This window comes from Rhinolophus sinicus, chromosome 1, assembly GCF_057876585.1.
Source record: "Rhinolophus sinicus isolate RSI-liver-muscle chromosome 1, RSI-T2T, whole genome shotgun sequence".
Classification (NCBI taxonomy): Eukaryota; Metazoa; Chordata; class Mammalia; order Chiroptera; family Rhinolophidae; genus Rhinolophus; species Rhinolophus sinicus.
The window spans coordinates 149,874,612-149,896,708 of NC_142501.1; the positions used below are offsets into that span (position 1 = coordinate 149,874,612).

General features: G+C 33.5%; 1 protein-coding gene across 31 annotated transcripts in view; it reads left to right on the top strand.

Moving 5' to 3' along the window:
• ADGRL3 (adhesion G protein-coupled receptor L3) overlaps positions 1-22,097 on the top strand; it is a 756,105-nt gene that overhangs the window by 447,069 nt on the left and 286,939 nt on the right. The gene's annotated exons all lie outside the window — the stretch shown is intronic.

The following is a 22,097-nucleotide window of genomic DNA, read 5'->3' on the forward strand; positions in this document are numbered from 1 at the left end:
TCTCTTTGAATTTTGGTCAATTTTATGTAACTTAGATTAATTTTTATAATTCTTTTAGTAACGATATAACTTTTATACATAAAAAAACAACTTTTTAAGATTATTTTATAACTTTACTTTAGAATTTGCATTTATTCTTCATTACTTCTAGCTCTTTATTCCTGCCTGGCCTTTAAAGACTTTGTCAGATATTAACTCTGACTCCTTTTTCATTTGAGTCCCTAACTTTGTGTGAATTGTGGATTTTACTTTCATGCCTTCGATTTCTCCAACTGAATATTAGTATTAAAGTAATCAGTATCTGGACTGAGGTTTGCTGACAGCCACTAGAAATCATTATCCAACCTTAACTTACATGGGAATCTCTTTGGGTCCAGCTGTGAGTTGTGTCCAGCTTATTGGGTACAGCTTTGAGTCCTCTTAAATGAATCATCAGTATTGTTTTTATTTCTACATTCTGTCCATTTATACATCAGGATAAACTTTGTCAAATCCATTTGGAGCCCAGCAAAATCTTTATTCCTACATTTCTTGATTTTCTGTCTATAAAGAAAGTGGCATTACTTTCATATAATTTCTGATTCAATTTTCATTTTTAGATACTTAGAAACCATCTCTTCATTGTAGCATCTTGCCTGTGCCCTAACTCAATATCCTAAATATGTCCCTCTAAACATGCATTCCCTCTCTTTTTACAAAAGACATTTATCTGTCCTCTTATTACCATAAAACTTTCCTTTGTGTTCTATATTTTATTTGTGAAGTAGTTTTATCATAGTAGCTTTGGGTTCTTGAGTAATTTCCTCAAATTCTTCATACCTCAGTTTCCACATCAGTAACATGGGGATAATTGTTGTAGAAATTAAATAAATTTATATACTTAGAATATATCTTACAAAAAGTAAATGCTCAACAAATCTTGGTTGTTATTTTTTCCTTACCCTAGTCTTGACTAAGAAGCATGATCCATTTGCAACCCTAGTGTGAAAGTACTTTTGGGAACTGTAAATTGTTGAATAAATACAAAAGTTCCTTTCAATTACTAAGCTTGAGAAGTGAAAGTGTTATGCTGGGAACTTAGTATTTAATTATTTCTGAACAGCTTGTGGGAGACAGCTATTCAGTTAAAAATATACATTAATGAAGGGTTCTGTTTATCCATCCAACAGCTGAAAATAGCTTTCTGAATTTGAAGTTAAAATGCCAAGAATCAGAAAGATAAGGTACGATTTTAGGAAAAACGGATCAATTTATAAAAGAGATAGACATCAAGACTGTTATTTCTATTGTTAGGCAGAGCAAATTAGGACGGTCTTGCTGGGCAGTGACTCAGAGAGGCAGATGACAGAGAAAATGGGTGCTAAAAAAAGACCAAACCCTGTCACCACTACACCCCCTCCTCCCCCAGACTATAAGGTGCTCCTTTAGGATATATTTTTCTATTGTTTACTTTGATGTTTAGTATAACCATTTCCCTTTTTACATAAAAACTTTGTTTAGAGGCCAGGTGGAGAACGAAGAATAGTATCCGTGCCCTAGGAGGTGGTCCGTTGTCATTGCCGGCTCAGAATCCCTTGCTTCAAAAGTGCTGAGCACATACACTCTTCCTTTGGGGTAGCACCTATGCTCACTAGAAGACCTAATGTGTAACAGTCTTTAAAATCTCATTAACAATACTTCATGGGGTATCACTATTACTGGCTGAAGGATTTTAATGGGAACATAAAAATTATAATTGCTAAAGAAGGTCAAGTTTGCCCAAGCTTTGTTATTTGATATCACAGCAAATCCAAGATTGACTGAAAAAAAAAAAAAAAAAATTGCATCGGAGTCTCTGCACTTACCAATAAGTAAACATTTCCATATGTGCCCTTTTGTGAGTACTAATACTTGCAAAGAAAGGTGAAATGCAGAACAGGAGTTTTGATATTAAAAACATGAATAACAGGTTGTTGAAATATTTTAATGTGTTAATATTACTATGCGTTCAACTTATTTTAAAGATGTTTGTGTGACCTTGGTTTCTTAAGGCTGGGTTAGTTTAGCTTTTTCAAGCATGTGAACATTTTTAGTTGTTTAATCAGATCGTAGCAATACTTTTCAACATGTGTAAGTGTACTGATTTTTTTTAAAAACAAATGAAGAAAAATTATGGAAAAGAAATGAAAACCCCAGTTTCATGTGTTTACCTCGCTTCATATGCATATGCATCCCAACATGCACTCTGTGGTATGTAAGATCATCCTCTGGTCACATACCCCCTGATGATAAGCCCATATGTGCTAACCTATCTGCTACCAGCGTAACAGGGCAGCTTTACCAGCTTTGTACAGGACTTAACTCACTATGTCACTGCTTTATTTCAAACTCCCTGTGGGTCACCCTGTCTCACTTTTATTATTTCCCTTCTTTTGTGGCAATAATGTGTAATTTAACTGAATTTCCTTCAGAATGCTGCATTCACCTTACAAATTTCAGCCATTTCCTTCTGAAATTCAAGTTTCGTGGGTCATTTGGCACCGTTATTGGCTTATTTCCAAACTTGCCATCTCCCTTTTGTTAAGTATTGCTGACATTTTTATTTTTATTCATGAAAAATATCATGTGAATTTACACTGGCACTGGGAGAAAGTGGCCCCTGTGCCAACAATAAGTGTCATTTGGGATGTAGAGGGATTTAGAGCCAAAGTAATATATCAAAGTCATAAATCTTACCATTCAAATTCCTTTCCTTAATTAGAGTTGTTTTTTTTTTTTTTCTTTTATATTACTAGGAAGAAAGCATTGATTATTCTTAATGTTTTTAAAGGTACTATTTTTTTACTAATTCAGGTGTTTTTTAAATTCTTAAGGTCTTATTTTTTTTTAATGCAAAATTACCAAGTTGGAAATTCAGAATTTCTTAGATGTATTTTTCAAAAGTAGGAATAGGAAACCTTAATAAAAACTGAAAGAAGCACATGATGTTTTCTGCTTATATTTTTATCAGTTATAAATGAAAATTGATCACAGCTGAAAGACCGTGTATTTCATTCTTATTAATTCTTTTACTTTCAGTTTAGGCCCTACCTTACCCATAGAACATTTCATAGAATCATATTGATCTTGATATTATACCCTTCTGACCATTTGCAGCACATTTGCTTCTTAAATTTAGCCCATTATTTTAGCCCATTTTATTTTAGTCCAATTTACATTTAATATGGTACTTTATTTTATATGTAAATGTTACCTAATTGGCCCATGTACTTAATTTTCTAGTTATTCAATGAGTACAAGTCATATCCTTAGGAAAATTATAAAAATACATGAAAGCAAGGGAACCCTATTTCCTTGTTTTGTGTTTACAATTGATCTTTCTTTAATGTTAATCATTTTTCATAGAATAATAATAACAACAGCAAAAATACCTAGCAGTTACCTAGCATTTAGTCTGTGCCAGAAATAAGTCAGACAGAAAAAGTTTAGAACCACATGATTTCATTGATATGTGGGATATAAAACTGAAAGCAACAAAAAACAAGACGAAGAAACAAAAACTCATAGACACAGACAACAGTTTCGCGGTTACCAGAGGCTATGTGGGGAGGGTGTGATTAGGGTAGATTAGATTAGGGTAAAAGGGATCAAATATATGGTGTTGGAAGAAGAACTGACTCTGGGTGGTGAACATACAGAGTGATATATAGAGGATGTAATACATAATTATACAACTGAAATATATGTAACTTTACTAATCATTGTTACCCCAATAAACTTCAATTTAAAAAAAAGGATTCACAATTAAAAAGAAATAAAACTACAAAAAGATTCACAATAAGCCAGAGAGGTAGAGACTTATGATATCTTTCTTTCTTTTTTTTTTTTTAACAGCAAGGAAACTGAAGCACAGAAAGATTATTTAACTCACTCAATGTTACATAGCTACACAATAATAGAGCCAGAATTTGAACCCATTTGGAACTATGAAACTTAAAACCTGTTCTTTCAACACTACAATATTCTACCATATAAAAAAGAAGGAAATACCAAAATATCTGTTGAATAAATTATTTTTAAATGGATAAATCTGAATTATGCCAGTAGTGGTTAGTATGAACTGTATTAAGATTTCAGTCAAATTTCTGGTGTGTTCGGGGAAGTCGATACTTGGGCAGAGAGAATTAAACAACACCATAGTATAGAGTTTAAATGGCAAATGCGTCTAAGTTCCTGGGTGATTGGTGAGTCCTAGTGACTTTTACCAGGTTGTGGACTTGTTATTACCTAGGTAACAATTGTTTTAAGAAGCATATGTTTTTATTATAGCCAGCTTGGTTTTGCTATGCTGGCTATAATTAACATAGAAAGAATTAACATAGAAAACATGCTTATTATTTTTTAAACTGGAATTGGTTAATGAAGTCTACTAACTCTGTGGGTGTTTAAAAATGTGGTAAGTTCTTCATCTCATCCTAATACCTAGACTATGTCGTTCCAAGCAGTTTTGAAGTAAGGGCCTCGGTGATTGGTTCGTCCCAGGTTTTGGAGTTAAAACTTCTTTGAAATTTAGATTTCTGTATCTGTAAAAAGAAAGCGTATTTAATAACTTTGTTGTTCAGAACCATAAGTGATATTTACAGAAAAGAAAAGCCAATGAGTCATTCTTGAGGCATGGACATTGATCCAATCTATTCCTTTAAAATATTTTAAAATTTACACATGGGGAGACCCTGGACTTCTGGGGCTCCTGGAGACCCTTACCTGCAGGATACCAGGTACCTGTCCACTGGAGACATTGCTTTTGTCACGGACGATGGAGCCACTGTTTCTTCTGCTAATGTGGCAGGCTAACAGGACTAGAGCAGTTTGTTGAATTCCCAAATAGTATTTGAAAAGAATGACAGTTGACTATTGAACAATGCAGGTGTTAGGGGCACCAACGCCTTGTAAAGTCAAAAATCCATGTACAACATTTGACTCCCCCAAAACTTAACTACTAATGTCATACTGTTGACAGAAACCTTATAAATAAGATAAAGAGTTAATTAACACATATTTTGCATGTTTTATTTATTATCTACTATATTCTTACAATAAAGTAAACCAGAGAAAATAAAATGTTATTAAGAAAATCATAAGAACGAAAAAATACACTTATAGTATTTATTGAAAAAAAAAATTGTGTATAAATGGACCCACGCAGTTCAAACCTGTGTTGTTCAGGGGTCAGCTGCATATGGAGAGAGGGCATTTTACATAATGTTTCGAGCATATATCAGTGGTCCTGAACTTGTGTGTTTATGTGTACATATTTAAAGTATGTCTAAATACCATAATCTTAGTGATTTTCTTGAATGAATTAAATTTCATTCACAAATATAGCACTATATATTAACGTGTTGCTCTCTCAACATAACTGTTTGCTAACCCACTACATTTATATATTTGTCAAGCAAAATTCATACATTTCAAGTAAATATTGCTGATTTTTTTGCATCTGTTTTGTTTTCTTTTTTGCATTGTCTGTACTTTGAATAATTGTACCTCACATGTTACCTCATAACTCCATTCAATTTACCATGTAATCCAGCAGATGCTTCTAAGTTGCACATTAACAATACATTTTGCACATTGATCAAATTTTGACAGCACATCTGTGAAGAATTTGTGGTTTATTATGAATTATATAGACTTTTGCAGTCTGTCCAGGAAAATTACCAACAGGTGAACGTTATGTCTAGAGGAAGACCAATCTCAAATTTCAATGACCTATGTAGACGCATAATTTTTTAATACAACCTCTTCTTGCATCAGAGTTTGCTCTTCTCACAAAGCAAATATTATAACACCACTGTCAGCATTTGGTCACAGACAATGTGACCAAATATTATTTGCCTGTGACACTTTTGTCATAAAAATGTCTTTCACTCCACTAGTAATAGATAATATTTATTTTGCGATGTTGAGTTCTCCCAAGTAAAGAATATTCAATGATTGTTGGTGCTTCTTTCTGTCCTTTTTGTCCATTACTTAAGTTAGGATCCAATGGCAATAGGAAATCCTATGAACCTAATAGTGCTGCCTTGAAATTTGCTTCAGAAATTTTGCTATAATAGTACAATTGTAGAACTAAGAGATACCGCTATTCCAGTAACTGACTTTAAACGGCATCAGTGAAATACATTTTTGATATTTTTCGGAATTATTGCAAAGCAAATTATATTTTACATTACATTTCAATCTATACCCTGTTGTATCCACAAACAGCAGTATAACATTTTATTTAGCATATAGGTTTTAGAATGGTACAAATCTTGGTTGAAATCTCAAGCTTGTTAATTGTAAGCTATGTGTGTTTAGACCATTTAGTTCACTGAGCCTTACCTCTCTTGTCTACAACACAAAGATAACTACATGATAAATAAATGGTAAGTTATATGTAAAATGCTTAACACAATCCCCAGTATATAATCACTCAATTAAATGGGATCTAAAAATTCACTACCATGTATCCCAATTCTCACAAGTTTTTAGGAAAAGAAAAGGTTCCCCTCACAAGGTTATAGGGGAAGAAAAGATAATTTTTTTTTTTTCTGCTACCCTTCTATGTTCTTTAGCTCAGGCCCTGTACATTGGAATGGCAAAAGACAGATTAAAGAAAGCATGCACCTTTAAAGTAAATTCTGTGTTACACAGGAAAGGAAATGAAGACCAACAAAGTGGTTAAGCCTGAGTGATTTTATACTAAGTTTGATGTAGAGTAGGTTATGGATAAGACAAAGGGATATGAGTTAAAGGTAGTATTGGACAAACTTAGGCCTGTACTTTTGGATTCCTCTCAGCATCCTTCCCCAGGTAAAGGGAGGACACCTCTCACAATAGCTGTATGACCTGCTTCAGGAGAGAAGAGGAAGGTCAGACAGTCCTTCCTGTACCTGCTGTTTCTCACATTCCTTCATCTTAAAATATTTATTATGCCAAGGCACCATATATTAGGGTGGTATATTCTGGTACATTCTGATCCCCTTCATGTTTCATACAGTGATATAGTTGATATCACTATGTGAGCATACTTGTTACCTATTTAAATTCAAAAGATGGCTGCCATCTGCTCTGAGGCAAATGATGTCTTATGCATCACTGTGATTTTGGTTCCTTTTATCTCTTGATGTAGCGCTCTATGTATACTTACGGTCTGTGTTTCTGCACTGAAATGTGTTGTTTGAAAATTAAAATTTCCCATTTTGACAAAAATTGCTATCATATGCTTTCAAGATGATCTGTCAGTTAAACCTGGGTATGTGAGCTGCACAACACCCAGATGTGGGGAAAGTGATGAGGACTGATATTGCAACTACTGCCAAGTGCTCTGCACATTAAAAAGTAATTATATATCCATGTAGTGATAAGACTTTATTATTACTTAAGCATATAAATATGAATGCATATTATTGTACAACTAGCTTGTTTCTGGAGCCTACTTTTACATTAATAAACATAGTGTGATTTAATATTAATTATACCAGTAATTAATTGTCATTATGCTCATTTATCTCAATGAGAAAACATTTTGTAGCCAATTATACTTGTATGAGGAGTACTGAGTGTACTTAAGTTTTTTCCCATATATTCTTCCTCCAACTAAAATTTAGTTTTTATTCAATCATCATAATGTTCATTAAATCAGTCAATCAACAACTATTCGTTATGTATCTAGTATTCACAAAAGCATACAGTTTCTTGCCTTTAAATTTTTTGTAAACATCTCAGGTGGCTTCCTAATTTACTGTGTTAGATTAATTGACCATGATCTAATTCTAGATTTAGGTCTCATAATCTAAAATGTTGCAGGGGCTCACTTTTCTATATGTAAGTTAGTAAATGAAAATATATGAGTTGAAATTGCAAGCCTTTTTCATCTCTTTCATACTTCCGATTAAAAAATTCTAGACTCCTATATGTGATTACTTAAAGCACCTTTCTGTGATGTATTTTAAAAGACCAAGAAATGAGACCACAGAATATGGGCATTTTTACCTATGAAGTATTCTAATAGCTTCTTATGATGGAGGTCTATCTAAACACATTTTCTTATCACACACACACACACACACACACACACACACACACACACACACACCTTTTAGTAGATGCCTGTGGTACACATATAGTATCCCCTTAACTCTGATTTACCCAGACCTAAGTAAACTATTTTGAGGGCACTCATGCCCACCAAAGTCAATTCTTGCCTCAAACCGCTTCTACTTGTTTTTAGCATTCTGCTGTAAGGCTTTCCCTAAGGCCAGTGCTTGCCCAGCTGGCACCTCACCATCTGCTGGTGTCCAGGGGACTATGTGCCTGTAATGATAGTCCTCAACCACTGGAAGGTCCAGTACTCCAGCATCATGTTTCTCAGAAAGCTGGACAGAATTTTGTCCTCAGGGCCAACAGCAACCACTTCAATAATAACATGCATAATGGCTCTTCTTCCTTTTCTGTATCTCTCTCCCCATTCCTTCACACTGTCTCCTGGGATCACCTCCCAAAGAAACTACCCACATCAAAATCCTTGTCTCGGCTTCTATTTTCCAGGTCTCCCAAATTAGGACACTATACCCCATCGGGACATTTGGATTATGTTTGAGTAACTAAAAATATTTGTAGACATCATTAATCAATAAGTATTTACTACTGTTATTTAATTATTTGCTGTTATTATGAACATATTACATAGACTTTTATAAATCTGGTTTGATAAAGTGGTAATCATCACCTCTTTTAACATTTAATATATGATCTATCTTCTTGGAGAGCAGCTGTAATCTTGTTGGTGAAGTAAGATTTACATGTTTGAAACAGTTGGCCAATATTATAGAAAATCTGCTGCTTTCTGGCATTGTACTGATGACTGACTTTCTTGTTAACATACTAGTTGGAGTGATGTCTTACTTCATATCTCCCAAGGCAATCTCCCAATTGCAGCAAAATTTTCTTCCTAAGGCAGGTTTCTCAGAAAGCTGTGGGTTACTTAGGAAGTTTTTGAAACCTCATAGAAGAGAGAGATTACACTCAATCTTAGGTAAATGTATTCGAGATTATGAAAGTCAGTATTAAATAAGTGGCATGTGCAAAGGCACAGATTTAGGAGAATAATAGTTTCATTTAAAAAAATGCATAGGCAGGATATACATACATATATATATATATATATATGTACAGACATAGATGTGTGTACATATATATATTACTACTGCATGTAATATCACTAGAACAACTTTTTTGTGTGTGTAAAAAGGAAATTTGATGTAAGAAAATAGTATGTAAAAATGAAAGCAAAGCATTCATTCATACACAGCTTTTCAAAAGTAAAATCAAATGTGTCAAAATTTTGTTATATATCTACTGAAAGAGATTTTGTACTCATGGTAGGTACATAAAAGATATAGTATAGCTATTTTACAGCTGTGGGCATGATGTGGTTTAATGAACATCGACATTTTTCTCCCATTGTATTGTTATAACGCAGGATAACATGCCTGTCACATACGTAGAACTGGGAGAGAACAGATTATATTCACTGTGAGCATCCATTCTAAATGTTACATGCTTGACCAATTGGTCAGAATGGCTCTAGGGGAAGGATTACATAAGCCATATATCCACAACCATTTTCTGTGGGACGTAAGGGACTGGAAAAAGGAAGAGACTGTCTGTCTTCAGAGTAAAAAGTCATTTTCTTTCTCAGTACTGTCGAAAAATACTATTACCAAACATTGTATTTCTCAAGTTATCAGTTTAAGAATAATGTATAGGTCTAAATTTGCTTTTATTTTATATTTGTCCAATTGGAAATAACTCAGTTTGTTAATGACCTATTTTTCTCTGGTTGTAAATTTAAGAAAGGCATAAACCAATATGATAAAATCCAACCAATTAACTTAAGCTATCTTTCTGTGATGAAGGAGTTGTATGGCTCAAGGAATAATAGATATAATTTTTTTAAGCCTTAATATACCCCTCACTGACCTTTTTCCTAAATATTTCCAAGCACATATGAGAAATATAGATCTAGTCCTATTAAACTGCCATTTATTAGGGTTAACAAAGTCACATTGCTATGATGAAAAATAACCTCTGTGCTTTCTTGAAGTTTGCAAGGTAAACATGTACCGACTTTAAGTGAAAGAGAACATCAGTAAAAGAGACAGATTTATTGAGTTAGCTTGTAGCAAAATGAACTTGTTCCATTTTCACATACTTTTTCTGGTAGTAAATGTTTTAATCTATTGATGCCATGGAGAAATGCTACATTAGCTATAAAACTGAAAGAGGTCACTGTTCAGTGACAGGACTAGTAATATGTAGAGTGCAGTAAACACTCCTCAAGAATTTAATGGCCTTGAATTCAAGTAGACAATGTATAGTTTACTAAGCTGAAGATGTGTAAAAGACTGCTGATTCCTCCAAATGCTTCAACTTCACTTAGACATGATATTAAGACATCAGCTTTATAATGGTAGAAGAAACTATGTGTAATCTCAAAAAGAAGGAACACTCATTGCATTCCTGCACAACCAGAATGTTGTATTCTGTTCTTTCTTTCACAGTATAAGCATTTGATTTTGATTTTCGTTGCTAACGAATGATAATTTGCCATCCCAAATCTCTCCTCTTTTCAAAAATGTGTAGACACGGTAGAATATAGAACCTCATCATGGTCTGACGAATCCATGCTACGCATGTCACAAGAGAACTCATGTTAAGAGAAGACCAATGAGTTAAGATGCCATTGTTTGTGGTTAGAAAATAGCATCCTGTGAAATCTAAGAAATCTAAAACTTACCCCTATACTCTACAGCCGAAATTCACAACTTGAGATTTCATTCAAAGCATCATACATTTTTATCTATTTTTCAAATTTATTGACATTTGAAGTAGGGCACCAAATTGTTGTGTTACTTCATTTTTCTGGGTGAGAAAAATTAGTCAGTATAAACTGATCAGTAATCTTGGGAGACTGTGCTGACTATCCAGTGAATATAAACCTTGGAGCAAGATTGTCTTTTTTCAAATCCTCGTTCTGTTTCTTATTAGATTTATGACCTTCAGTAAGTAACTTGATTTCTCTGCCCCACACTTTCTTCATTTGTAAGATGGTGGTAGTATACTTACCTTAAAGAGTTTTTTTGATAATTATATGAGTTAATAGTAAGGGCTGATATATAGAAACATTTAATAACTGTTGGCTATTATTGCTATACATACTATTTATTTCATAATTATATATTTAATCAATCATGTTTGAAAATGCCCCAAAATGCAAGCTATTTTATTTTCAGTGTTTATTATTTTAAAATGAAGCATGATGGAACAGAATGCTGTCATTTAGTAATTAGATATTAACCTAAATATCAAATGGATTAATTAAATATTATATTCAGATAATATTTACTTCAGCACAGCAGTTATTCAATTAGTGTACACATTTTATTTTTATTTTTTTCCTTTTATTTTGTCTTTGGTAATATGAGTAAAGTTATACTAGTTATTCAAAAGCATCAAAGATAGAGACCCCCTTGAATTGATTTAACAAATTTAAAATATTTATTGAATAGCTTCTATATTCCAGGCACTGTTCTAGGTGCTCGGCCACATCAGTGAATGAAATGGAGAGTATCTTTAAACATATATGACTAACTTCCTAGTAGATTAACAGAGTTTGTCATAATATGGGGGTTCTGAGGAAATATAGTTTCTGTTGGAAATTAATTTTGTCATTAATGTTGTATTTTAAAAATAACCACTTAAGACGATAGATGTAATTTTAACATTTATGTAGTACTTAATATTATACCTATAAGTAAGAAATTATTAATTTAATAAATACCAACTACAGTCTGTTTATTAACTATCAACTGCATAATTTTGTCTACAAAGAAGTTTATTTCATGAAAAAGTGAAAAAAATACATCTAATGTTATATTCTTCATAGTTCCTTCCTCAGTGCTCTAACCTGCAAATTCATTTTTATGACCCTTCTACAGATAGCTTTTAAGGAAAAACAAATAGTTGGAGGTTGGTTAGTTTAAATGGACTACAAAGTATGTGGCCAGAGGTTCAGTAGAGCAAAAGTAATGTGATCATTTGTTTCATTCTCTAAAAGTTACTTTTCCTCAAATTTGATAGATTTTGCTAAAACAAAGTTCATTTAGTGAATTATTGAGTAGATGTTGGCTCAGTATTATAAAGAATGGGAGGGAAAGCATACTTCATGTTGTTTATTTTAATTTAATTTTAAATTCAACATCTCAGCTTTGGAAATTGTACCATATTATAAATATTTGAAAGGCTGTCTGCTTATTATTTCCTTTCTCAACTTTGACCTAGATTATTTACAGCCACCTTTTAAGGGATATTTGTTCCTTCTGTCACTGTCTCTCAGAGGAAGGACATAAATTCATTAAAAAGTAATAAGAAAGATATGCTCCCCTTCTTAGGAGCATGTAATTATTGTGTCAAATATTATAATATTGCAGAACTAAACTTATTATAAATACTTTTAACTATGAGTGGGAAATAAGTAGAAACTAATATAATTAACTATGTTTAGCTAGGTTAATGGAATCTTAATACAATATTGTCACACACACTGTGATGAACACTGGAGAATTAAAGAAGAAATACTGGACTACCATGAGAAAATACCTACTTCTAGATTTTACTCTAAGATGCATAATTGACATAATGTGTTTTTCCTTTAAACAGGTCAAGGGCTTGGGTTAGTCGTGTTATGTGTACATCCTTCTATGACTGCATTTCTTTCACCTCTATCAGACATTGATTTACATCAAATGCTGGCTCCTTGCTTTACAGGTGACCAACATATGCCTTTTGAGTCTGCAATGTGACACTGCTCTAAAAAGTGTCCAAATAAAGACCGTTGCCTGAAAAGAGATCCTAAATAGATGGCTCTAAGAAGAGATTTTTTAGCAAAAATCAGTACAATATTTTTTTTTCAAAATATGCTATTGCTATTAACTTTAAAAAGTTTTTGTTTGTTGAATTCACAATCAGATATTTGCATTGAAAGCAGATCATCAAATCATTTTCTACGCCTGATAAATTTAACTTAGTAGATACAGCAGTGCTGGCATTTAGAAAGTAATAGGGAAAGCTGAGAACTATTTCTTGCCTCAATCATTGAGATTATTCAATGAAAGTGGCTTATACTTGAAAGATAGTGGTTCTGCACTTGGGTCCTGGTGTCAAAGGCCTGACATTCGGTCTACCATTTACTATTTATTTAACTTATCAGTATCATAATTCCCTTATTTGTAATACTGAAATAATAAACTAGCTACCTTATAGTGGTAATGTTCAATGTAAAATACATACACATTATTTATAATTTACACCATCTAATACATAGTAAGCACTCAGTTAATACTACTTATCCTCATTATTTTCATCATCAGTACCTTCCTGTTTGCTAGAGAGCTTGGCATAGAAGTTAAGAGTAGGCTCAGAATTTCTAGTACAAGATCTACGGATTGCTAGTTTTATAATCTCTGTACTCAGTCTCCTCTGTACAATGACAATAATCTCAACAGTGTTCTTGTGAGGATTGAATAAAATGATATAAAGTATTGAGCAAATGGACTGATGTAGTAGAAATCTTAAATAAATGGGACCAAAAATAAATTCAGAATCAATAACATTAAGGAGAAATCCCACAGAGATTCCAAAATCTTTGCTATCCACTAATCAGAATATTTTGCAGCATACAATTACACAGATAGTGAGAGATATAATGGACCCCGTAGAGAAATAAGTAGGATCTCAGGAGGATTTTATGTGCCTCCTTACCAGAAATAAAAGCCATACTTTTAACACCTGTAAGATATGTCCCCTTCTTTATTCACATCTTTGGGGACAGAGCCAGGAGTGTAGTTTCCAGGCTCTTGGCCTCACGTGGAAAGGTGCTGGCTCAGGTAGTAAATGGCCATCAACTGTGATTGGATGGCCATCAGCTGTGGCTAGGTGGCCGTCAGCTGTAACCAGTGAGTTATTGGCCACTAATATAACTGCTGTGGCTACGCTAGCAGCAAATGGGAGCTAGCAAGAGAATGGTGGCTGAGCTAGCAAGCATGGATTGCAGAGAGGCAGATGCTTGCAGCGAGACTATAGTGGTATGACTCCCCTATCTATGGCTCCATGGATGTTCCTTTTTGGCCTCACCATGTCCTGTGCTCTTACGTGGGGAGCGTGTCATGCAGGGTGTCAGGCGGGGTCTCTAGTCCTGCTCTCCACATAAGAACACAGGATATGGTGAGGCCAACAAGGAACACCCACAGAGCCATAGATAGGGGAGTCATACAACTATAGTCTCGCTGGCGGCTGGGTTGGAGACGCAGGAAGCAGGATCCTCACGATCTGCAACCTGCCGTCCGCTTCTCTGCAATCCACAACCCGCACTCCGCCGTGCTAACAGCAATCCACGCTTGCTAGCTCAGTCACCATCTTCTTGCTAGCCCCCATTTTTTTTTTGTTAGCATAGCCACAGCAGTTATATTAGTGGCCAATAACTCACTGGTTACAGCTGACGGCCAACTAGCTACAGCTGATGGCCATCCAATCACAGTTGAGGGCTATTTACTACTCGAGCCAGCACCTTTCCACGTGAAGCCGAGAGCCTGGAAACTGCTCTCCTGGCTCTGTTCCCACAGAGCGGGACCAGAGACCCCGCCTGATACCCGGCATAACAACATCATTGAGCAAAAACCATGCTAAGTTCATTGGGATCCATCTGCTTGTCAGTGCCAACATTTATTGGCCAGCAGTTACAGCAAGGCATTGAGATAGAACCTAATGATGCCGGAGTGAGTAATACAGGGTTCTCTTCCTTCAGGAACCTCCAGGTCCTTCCAAAAAAAAGGATAGACAGAAGGTAGAAATAACATGTGCCAAGAGAATAGCAAATGAGACAGTATGAGTGTAATGAATTAGATTGATATTGGCAAACTATGGCCATGGGATAAACACCATTGGGTTTGATTTTGTACCGGCCCATGAGCTGAGAATGTATTTTACATTTTGTAAGAGTTGTAAAAACTAACAAACAACAACAACAAAACTGCAACTGTGCAAATCAGCTTGTATGTGGTAGTATTCATGAAAGAATAATTTGGAACCTAAAGGTAGAGTTTGGCTTAACTTAGGAATAAGACATGAGCTATTCCAAATAGGGGCAACTGAGTGAGCAAAAGTTGAGAAATCAATGTAGATGTGTGTAGTATATGCAGTAAAAATATGGTTAGCATATATGATTAGTAAGATGAAAATATTATAAGGATCATATTTTTGAAAAATCATAGTAATGAATCTCATGACCTGGAATTTATTCAGATGGATTTGTAGAAGCATCTCAATTTGATCAAACACCAAAAAACCTAATGAGTAAAAATCTTAAATTTACTTTTCAAGTAATTCAGTTGTGTACTTTCCACTAATGAATTCTGAAATTAATTTTGTTTTTGTGTACAGTTGTACAAATCGTATTTATTATTATTAATAATATTATTATGAAATACAAGATATTTTCTGTTCTTTGGCTAGTGTGGGTCTAGTTTTTCTTATTTATGAAATATCACCTGGGACTAAATGGCATCCAAAATATATTTCAGCACCTAAACCCTAGGAATATTAATTATAATGTATTTACTAAATATCTGGGGTTATATCTATGTTCATCTTAAATATCTAATTTGCTGCATATCCAGAGCTGGATTCACAGAACCTAGTAGGAGGAAAATTGTTTGTATTGCTCAGGAACAAATGGATGACATTTGCTACAAGAAGCCTGATTTTAGTCACACTGCTTTGTGTTTCTAACTTCAGCTCCTCTTAACAGTCCTCCCTCTCTGCCATTCACTTCCACTCTTGTCTGTTTTTAATCTCTTTACATAGGTTCCTTTGAAAGCATTTAAAAATAGTTTATCATTGGTACAATAAGTATACTGGAAATCTCAAATCATTGGACTGCAAGCTAGCTTCCCTAAATCAGAAACCTGTTCCTCCTCTGAAACATATTTGTAATAATACCACCAACTCCACAGAGTTTCTTGAGGATTAAATGAAATGGTCTATAGGAGGACTATTCACATAATACATGTTCAGTAACTATTAGGTGTTATGATTATTATTGACTCTGTATTCACATCTCTCAGGTCCTTGCACATAACAAACATATTCAGCAGATCTAATTTACAAATATACATACCATATTTGGCTGGGTGTAATACACTCCTGTGTATAATGTGCTTCCACGTTTTTGGCCCAAATTTTCAGGGGAAAAAATTTTTTTTCATTCTAATTTTTTAATTTAAATTTTTATTTGTTTACATTTAGGTATTTGTTTTTTCTATCATAAAGGAATTTTATCATTTATTTGTTTTTTTTTTACATTTTATAGTACAAGGAATTTTATGTAACAAATAATTATAAAACATGAGAACAGATACAAGGTGCAAGAAATTTTATGTACTGGTAACAAATTGACAATGTTTATGCATCATAGAAGGCCAAGAACTCTTCGTCATGGGTTGTTGCAAGTTCGGCATAAGTTCAGCAAAGCCGATTATCGTATTCCAGGGTATTATTTTGCATACAGATATTGTTATTGATTTCTAGAGTTACACTTTTAATTCATAAACATAAATTAATTAAAAACTTTTGTGTAGATACAGAAGTAGTATTACCCATGTATAATATGCATCCTTATTTTTCCCTCACAAATTTGAGCAAAAATATTGTGCCTTATACATGGAAAAGTACTGTAGATAGTCTTATCCACTCTGAGGGGACTCTGCCTTTGTTTTTTCTTTAGCAACTCTAAATGTCATGTGGTTGTTACATAGTGGTGACAAATCATTATAACAAGGGTACACCCTTGATGAACAAAATGTAATGTTGACTTTAAGTTTTTTTTAATACAAAATAAAAGGCAATCTCAGGTTCTACATCATCTGTAGATATAATAATTTAAGTGTTTAAGTTAGAATGTGGCTAGTAAAAGCATTTTATGAATTATTGGCATTTTCATTCTACACACTCCAGGATTAGATTCATTAGGAGGTGTTAATTTTGGAAACACATTATATAAAGCCATTGTTATACAAGGTGCTTGAGTGGCACTTTTATTCACTGATGCACGGGTATTATTTGTAAAACAATTAGAAGCTGAGCTGCAGTGATTACCCTGGTCTTTCATTAAATAAAAGATTAGCGCTTTATTTACTGAAAGAGACAGATGTCTGTCAGAGCTGATGATGTGCAATATACCAAAAAATTTAGTGAACTTCACGGATATTTTTATTTCTATTTACTGAAGTGCTTCTGGATTTCTTGGTGTATGTGAAATAGAATAAGAGATAATGTTCTGTTTCAGAATAATAAGAATTAATAGGACATGAGGTACTCAGCATAAGTTTGTTTCTGCTGATAAGAAATGTCCTGTTTCCTTGGCCAAGAAATGAGTAATCCATTTTTTTGTTTCTATTATCTTTTCTGGAGAAATGCATTGCATCACTAGTAATCAGGGTTGATAGCACTGAAAAATATGACATCCAGTCCCTTTCTTTGAAAATACCATAGTGCAATTCATCAGTGCATGGAGACATAAGAAACATTAATTGAGCTCTTTCTATGAGCTGGGCACTGGAGATACAATATGAATAAGATCAAAACATGGGTTTGAATTCCAACTCTACCACTTCTTGACCAAAGAACCATGCATCTTTGTACCTGTTACCTTATTTGAAAAGTTGAGATAATGAAACTATCTACCTCATAAGTTTGCTGTCACATACTTAAATTTGTATTATATGGAAAATTTTAGTGCAGTATATGCCACATGGTACACGCTTAATGAATGTTCTTGCAACAGACACAGTGCCAGCCCTCAGAGAGAGTCCATTGAAGTTATCTCCTCTTAGTGCACTCCTAGGTGGATTTGGGTGACAAAAAGGAAATGAAGAGCAAGAATGCAACAAATCAACTGTCTTTCATTGAGTTTACCTGTCGCAAGAACCAGTGTACATTAGCCAAATGACAGGACTCTGCCACCTGCCAGTGTTGATCTTGGTCAAATCCATCAACCTTCTGGTTGACTCATCATTGATATAGAAACAATAAACATCATATCACAGTGTTGAATAAAGAATTAAAACGGTGATCCCTGTGAAAACTTTTGTTTTTAATTTTAAAGTGCTATATGAGTATAAAGTATTATTGTGAACTTTTGGTTATCCACGTATAGATGATTTTGTGGATGATGCACTAGCAAATTTTCACCCAAGACTGATTTTTTTCATTATTTACCTAGTTTGCCTTTCTTCCATCTCCCTAACTACCCATCTAGCCTGAGATAAGGGTACTCAAATGTATTTAATAGCCTAAGCCAATGTAATTAAGAAAATATTTGTGTTTAAAATACTACTCTATTTCAGTGAAAAAATATTTGTTTACAAATTATTTGATATCTTATAGCCATCTTATGTTCTCCATAAGTGGCTTTTTCATTTACGTGTATATATTACAGAAATACAGCGGCATCATTGGATTATAACACCACTCATTTGGAACATTAAATTGCATATAGAAAATGTGAAGTATGACTTACAATTTAAAAGAAAAGAAAATTTAAGCTACATTAGAATTAGATACAATTTCATAGTTCTTACTTATGGCACTAACAATTTTTGGCATACAATTTTATTTCTCTGTAATTTGCAATGCAATTTGAAAAACCTTGGCAATGCATGCATATGCTCTCTCATCCATACCTTTTCTAATTAAATAATGCAATTTAAAAGTATTGCATACGGTACAGATATGGATAGAACTAATAACATTTTATTTTCTAAACAATAACATGACTATATATTATATCTATTTTATGAACTGTTGAGAAATGAAGGGAAATTGTACTAGTCTTCTTTTTTCTTGTTTCTTCCTTTTATACAGAATAAAATTACCCTTAGTTTAAATTTGTCATTTACTCTAACCACAGGATACAGCTTATGATGTTAAGTTTGACAAAGGACAACAATGAAATCACTTTAAGAAAATTTATAAATATATTTGCAGAGGCTGAATGGACAATAAAAATAGCTTGTGGATGAAAAGTGATGAGAGAAAAGGAGAGAACCTAGTTCTAAAGAGGTTTGGAAATGAATAATGACAACTCTAATGTCAGAACTCAGGATATTGGACCAGACTAAAAGACAGGAGGTCCTAAAGAATGCCTAGCACAGTTGTCATTGTACAATCCATTTATTTGTAATCTTTTTACAGAGAGGAGAGGAGTATTTTCAGCCTGTATATTTAGATCATTGTAGCCTGTTTTATAGCAACAAATTTTTATTGCCAAAATAACCCTCGAGACCATTCATAAATTTTTTTTCTTCTTTTTCTTTTTTTTTTTGCTCCAGTTTTACATTTCATGAGTTACAGATATAAAATGCTCATACATTTTACTTTCCTCCCTATCCATTGAAATATTTAAGGACATTATGCAGATAACTTAAAGATATCATGCATTGCACATATGATTCTATAGAGTAAATCCAGATTCTGTTTCACCACTGTTTTTCTTTTCACTGTATGCTTTAAATATCAAGAAGCAGAAATAATCACCTTTGAGTTATATATTAATTCAGCAGCTGTTTACTGAATATTATATGCCAGGCACTGTGACGTTGTTAAGGATACAGTGTTAAGCTTGTTTATTGTACCCATGCAATTTGTTTGTTTGTTTCAGGTAAGGGAAGCTTCTAGAATCCGAATTAGATGATGGACAATGACTGGATATTCCTAAATGTTACCAAGCTTTTCAATGACAAATTATGTTTGCCTTGCCCGGTTTTGTTATGGGAATATGATTTGTGTTCGCTTGTTTCAACTTAAATTATGGGATTGTTTTACTTCCTTTTGAAAATAGCAAATAATGATAAATGAGCTACAACCAATCATGACACAGGCAAGACCATAATAATTTTCTCCAGAGTAGAACTGCCTAATAAATCTTAATTTTGAGTAACCAGCAAGTAACAAAGGGAAGCGTGCTACAGCTTATGCCAATATCTCTGAAATTAGACCACAACCAGAGAATTAAAAGCAAAAATTTACCTAATGACAATTGAGAAAATAGTGGTGAAAGTTCTTTGGGGGAAAAAAAGAAAAAGTCCATTAAAATATAAGACAGTATTTACAGAATATAATACCTTATCAATATCTTTATCACATATCTCATCTTCCTCATTAAGTATTTGTTGAGGAGAGAAACACCAGTCACCAAGAAGTTAGAATATTTGCCCTTAAGTCTAAGATTGCCTAAGAGTTTTATGTGAAATAAGACTGAAGTTGTGTGAGTATACATTTTATGTTTTAGAATACAAATATCTCCATTTATAATTCCCCAAAAAATATAGGTATATTTAGAACTGTTTCAAGGAATTAAGTTCTAGAAATTCCTTTGTAGACTAGTCTTTGAAAAATGTCAGCTTTAATATGATTTCTCACTCCCAACCTCCACCTTTATTTTAATGGGCCTAGACTCCAAACTTTTGAGACTACTGATTAAATAATTCTTTAAGGTGCTTGGTTATGCTTTTAGTTGTCAGTCTGAGCTCAGGTTTGTTTGTGTTCTAGTCATAGCATGAAGTGCATCTCTAAGTAAAGCTTTAAACTGACCTATAATGAGGCATATAGTCCAGAGAACACTACAGTTAATAAAGATTAATTGAGGATGATGATAAATTATAACAGTGTAATAGTTTTTAAGAATCCTAGTAATACTGTTACAAATAAAAGTTGTAAATTAGAGAACAAATAATCTGAAAAAGATAATCCCATTTGTAACTTCATAAGCATAATTTTTGATATATAAAAATTTTGTCTTCTAGCACATATCCTATTGAGGTTTCCAAAAGTCAGTTAAGAGAAATGAGTGTGATTTTGACACTAATTGAAGACACGAGCTTAGGTAGAAGCACAAAAGTCTCTCAAATATAATTACCCCGAACAATATTTTTCCGTTGTTTTGAAACTTTTCTTTTGTTTTAAATTTATTTATTATGCCTAATATTTCAGTTCATCCATTCCGCTGAAATTATCTTGACTTGTATCACTTGCAAGCTGTGATTTTTAAGTTTGTGTTAAGAACCCATTCTTTCCCAACTTCTGCCCCAACCTTTTTTGTTGATCCTTTTTTGTCTTATTGTGATGTAGACAAATTGTTTCTGATGAGGCAACTATTTATAGAATAAAGATGCTGCTGCTTGGTGAGTTTCATGAATATGTTACAGTTTCCCAGAATTTTCCCTGACTTGTATTGATCAGTACCTTAAAAATAGTAATGGAATCTGAGAGATATGGAACCATAATGTGTTTTAGGATCTCAATGTATTCTTACAAGAGCATGTTGAAAGACTCAGTTAAGAATTTTAGAAAAGGCCAGAGCAGGTGGCTCATTATTTATATCAACCTTCTGACACAGATTTTTCTGAAAGACATTAGTTTTCCACAATAATTTAAAATATTGACGAGTGGGAGGAAGAAAGTTTCTTCAATAAGCATTCTAAATCCATTTATCAGGGTGAGAGCATTCTCTGTTAATGTGTAGCCTCATGATGTGCATTTCTCATAAGACTGACAAGCTCTCAAAAATCTTAGGCCTTAGGAAATGAGTCACAGAGTCCTTTCTTCTGAAGAGATTGATTCTTGAGATGGGTAAAAAGCAAGACTATTACGTTAAATAGTCTTATAAACTTTAATATTTCCTAAATGAGACAAGCCAAACTATTTCAAAGCTTTTGTGTATATTTCCTACCTCCCTATCCAATGGAAATGTTGGTCTTCTTATTAAGAATGTTGTATTTCCTATGGCTATAGTTGGGAGTGGTATGCTTACTCAATCTTAGCTTGATTAACCTTTGCCATATTTTTCCAAATGTATACTGTATTTTTAAGCTTATAATATGATTGCTTTAAAAAATAATTTTGCTAGAGGAATGGGTTTGTAAAAAAAAGCATAATGTTCAATAAAGCAAGTATGA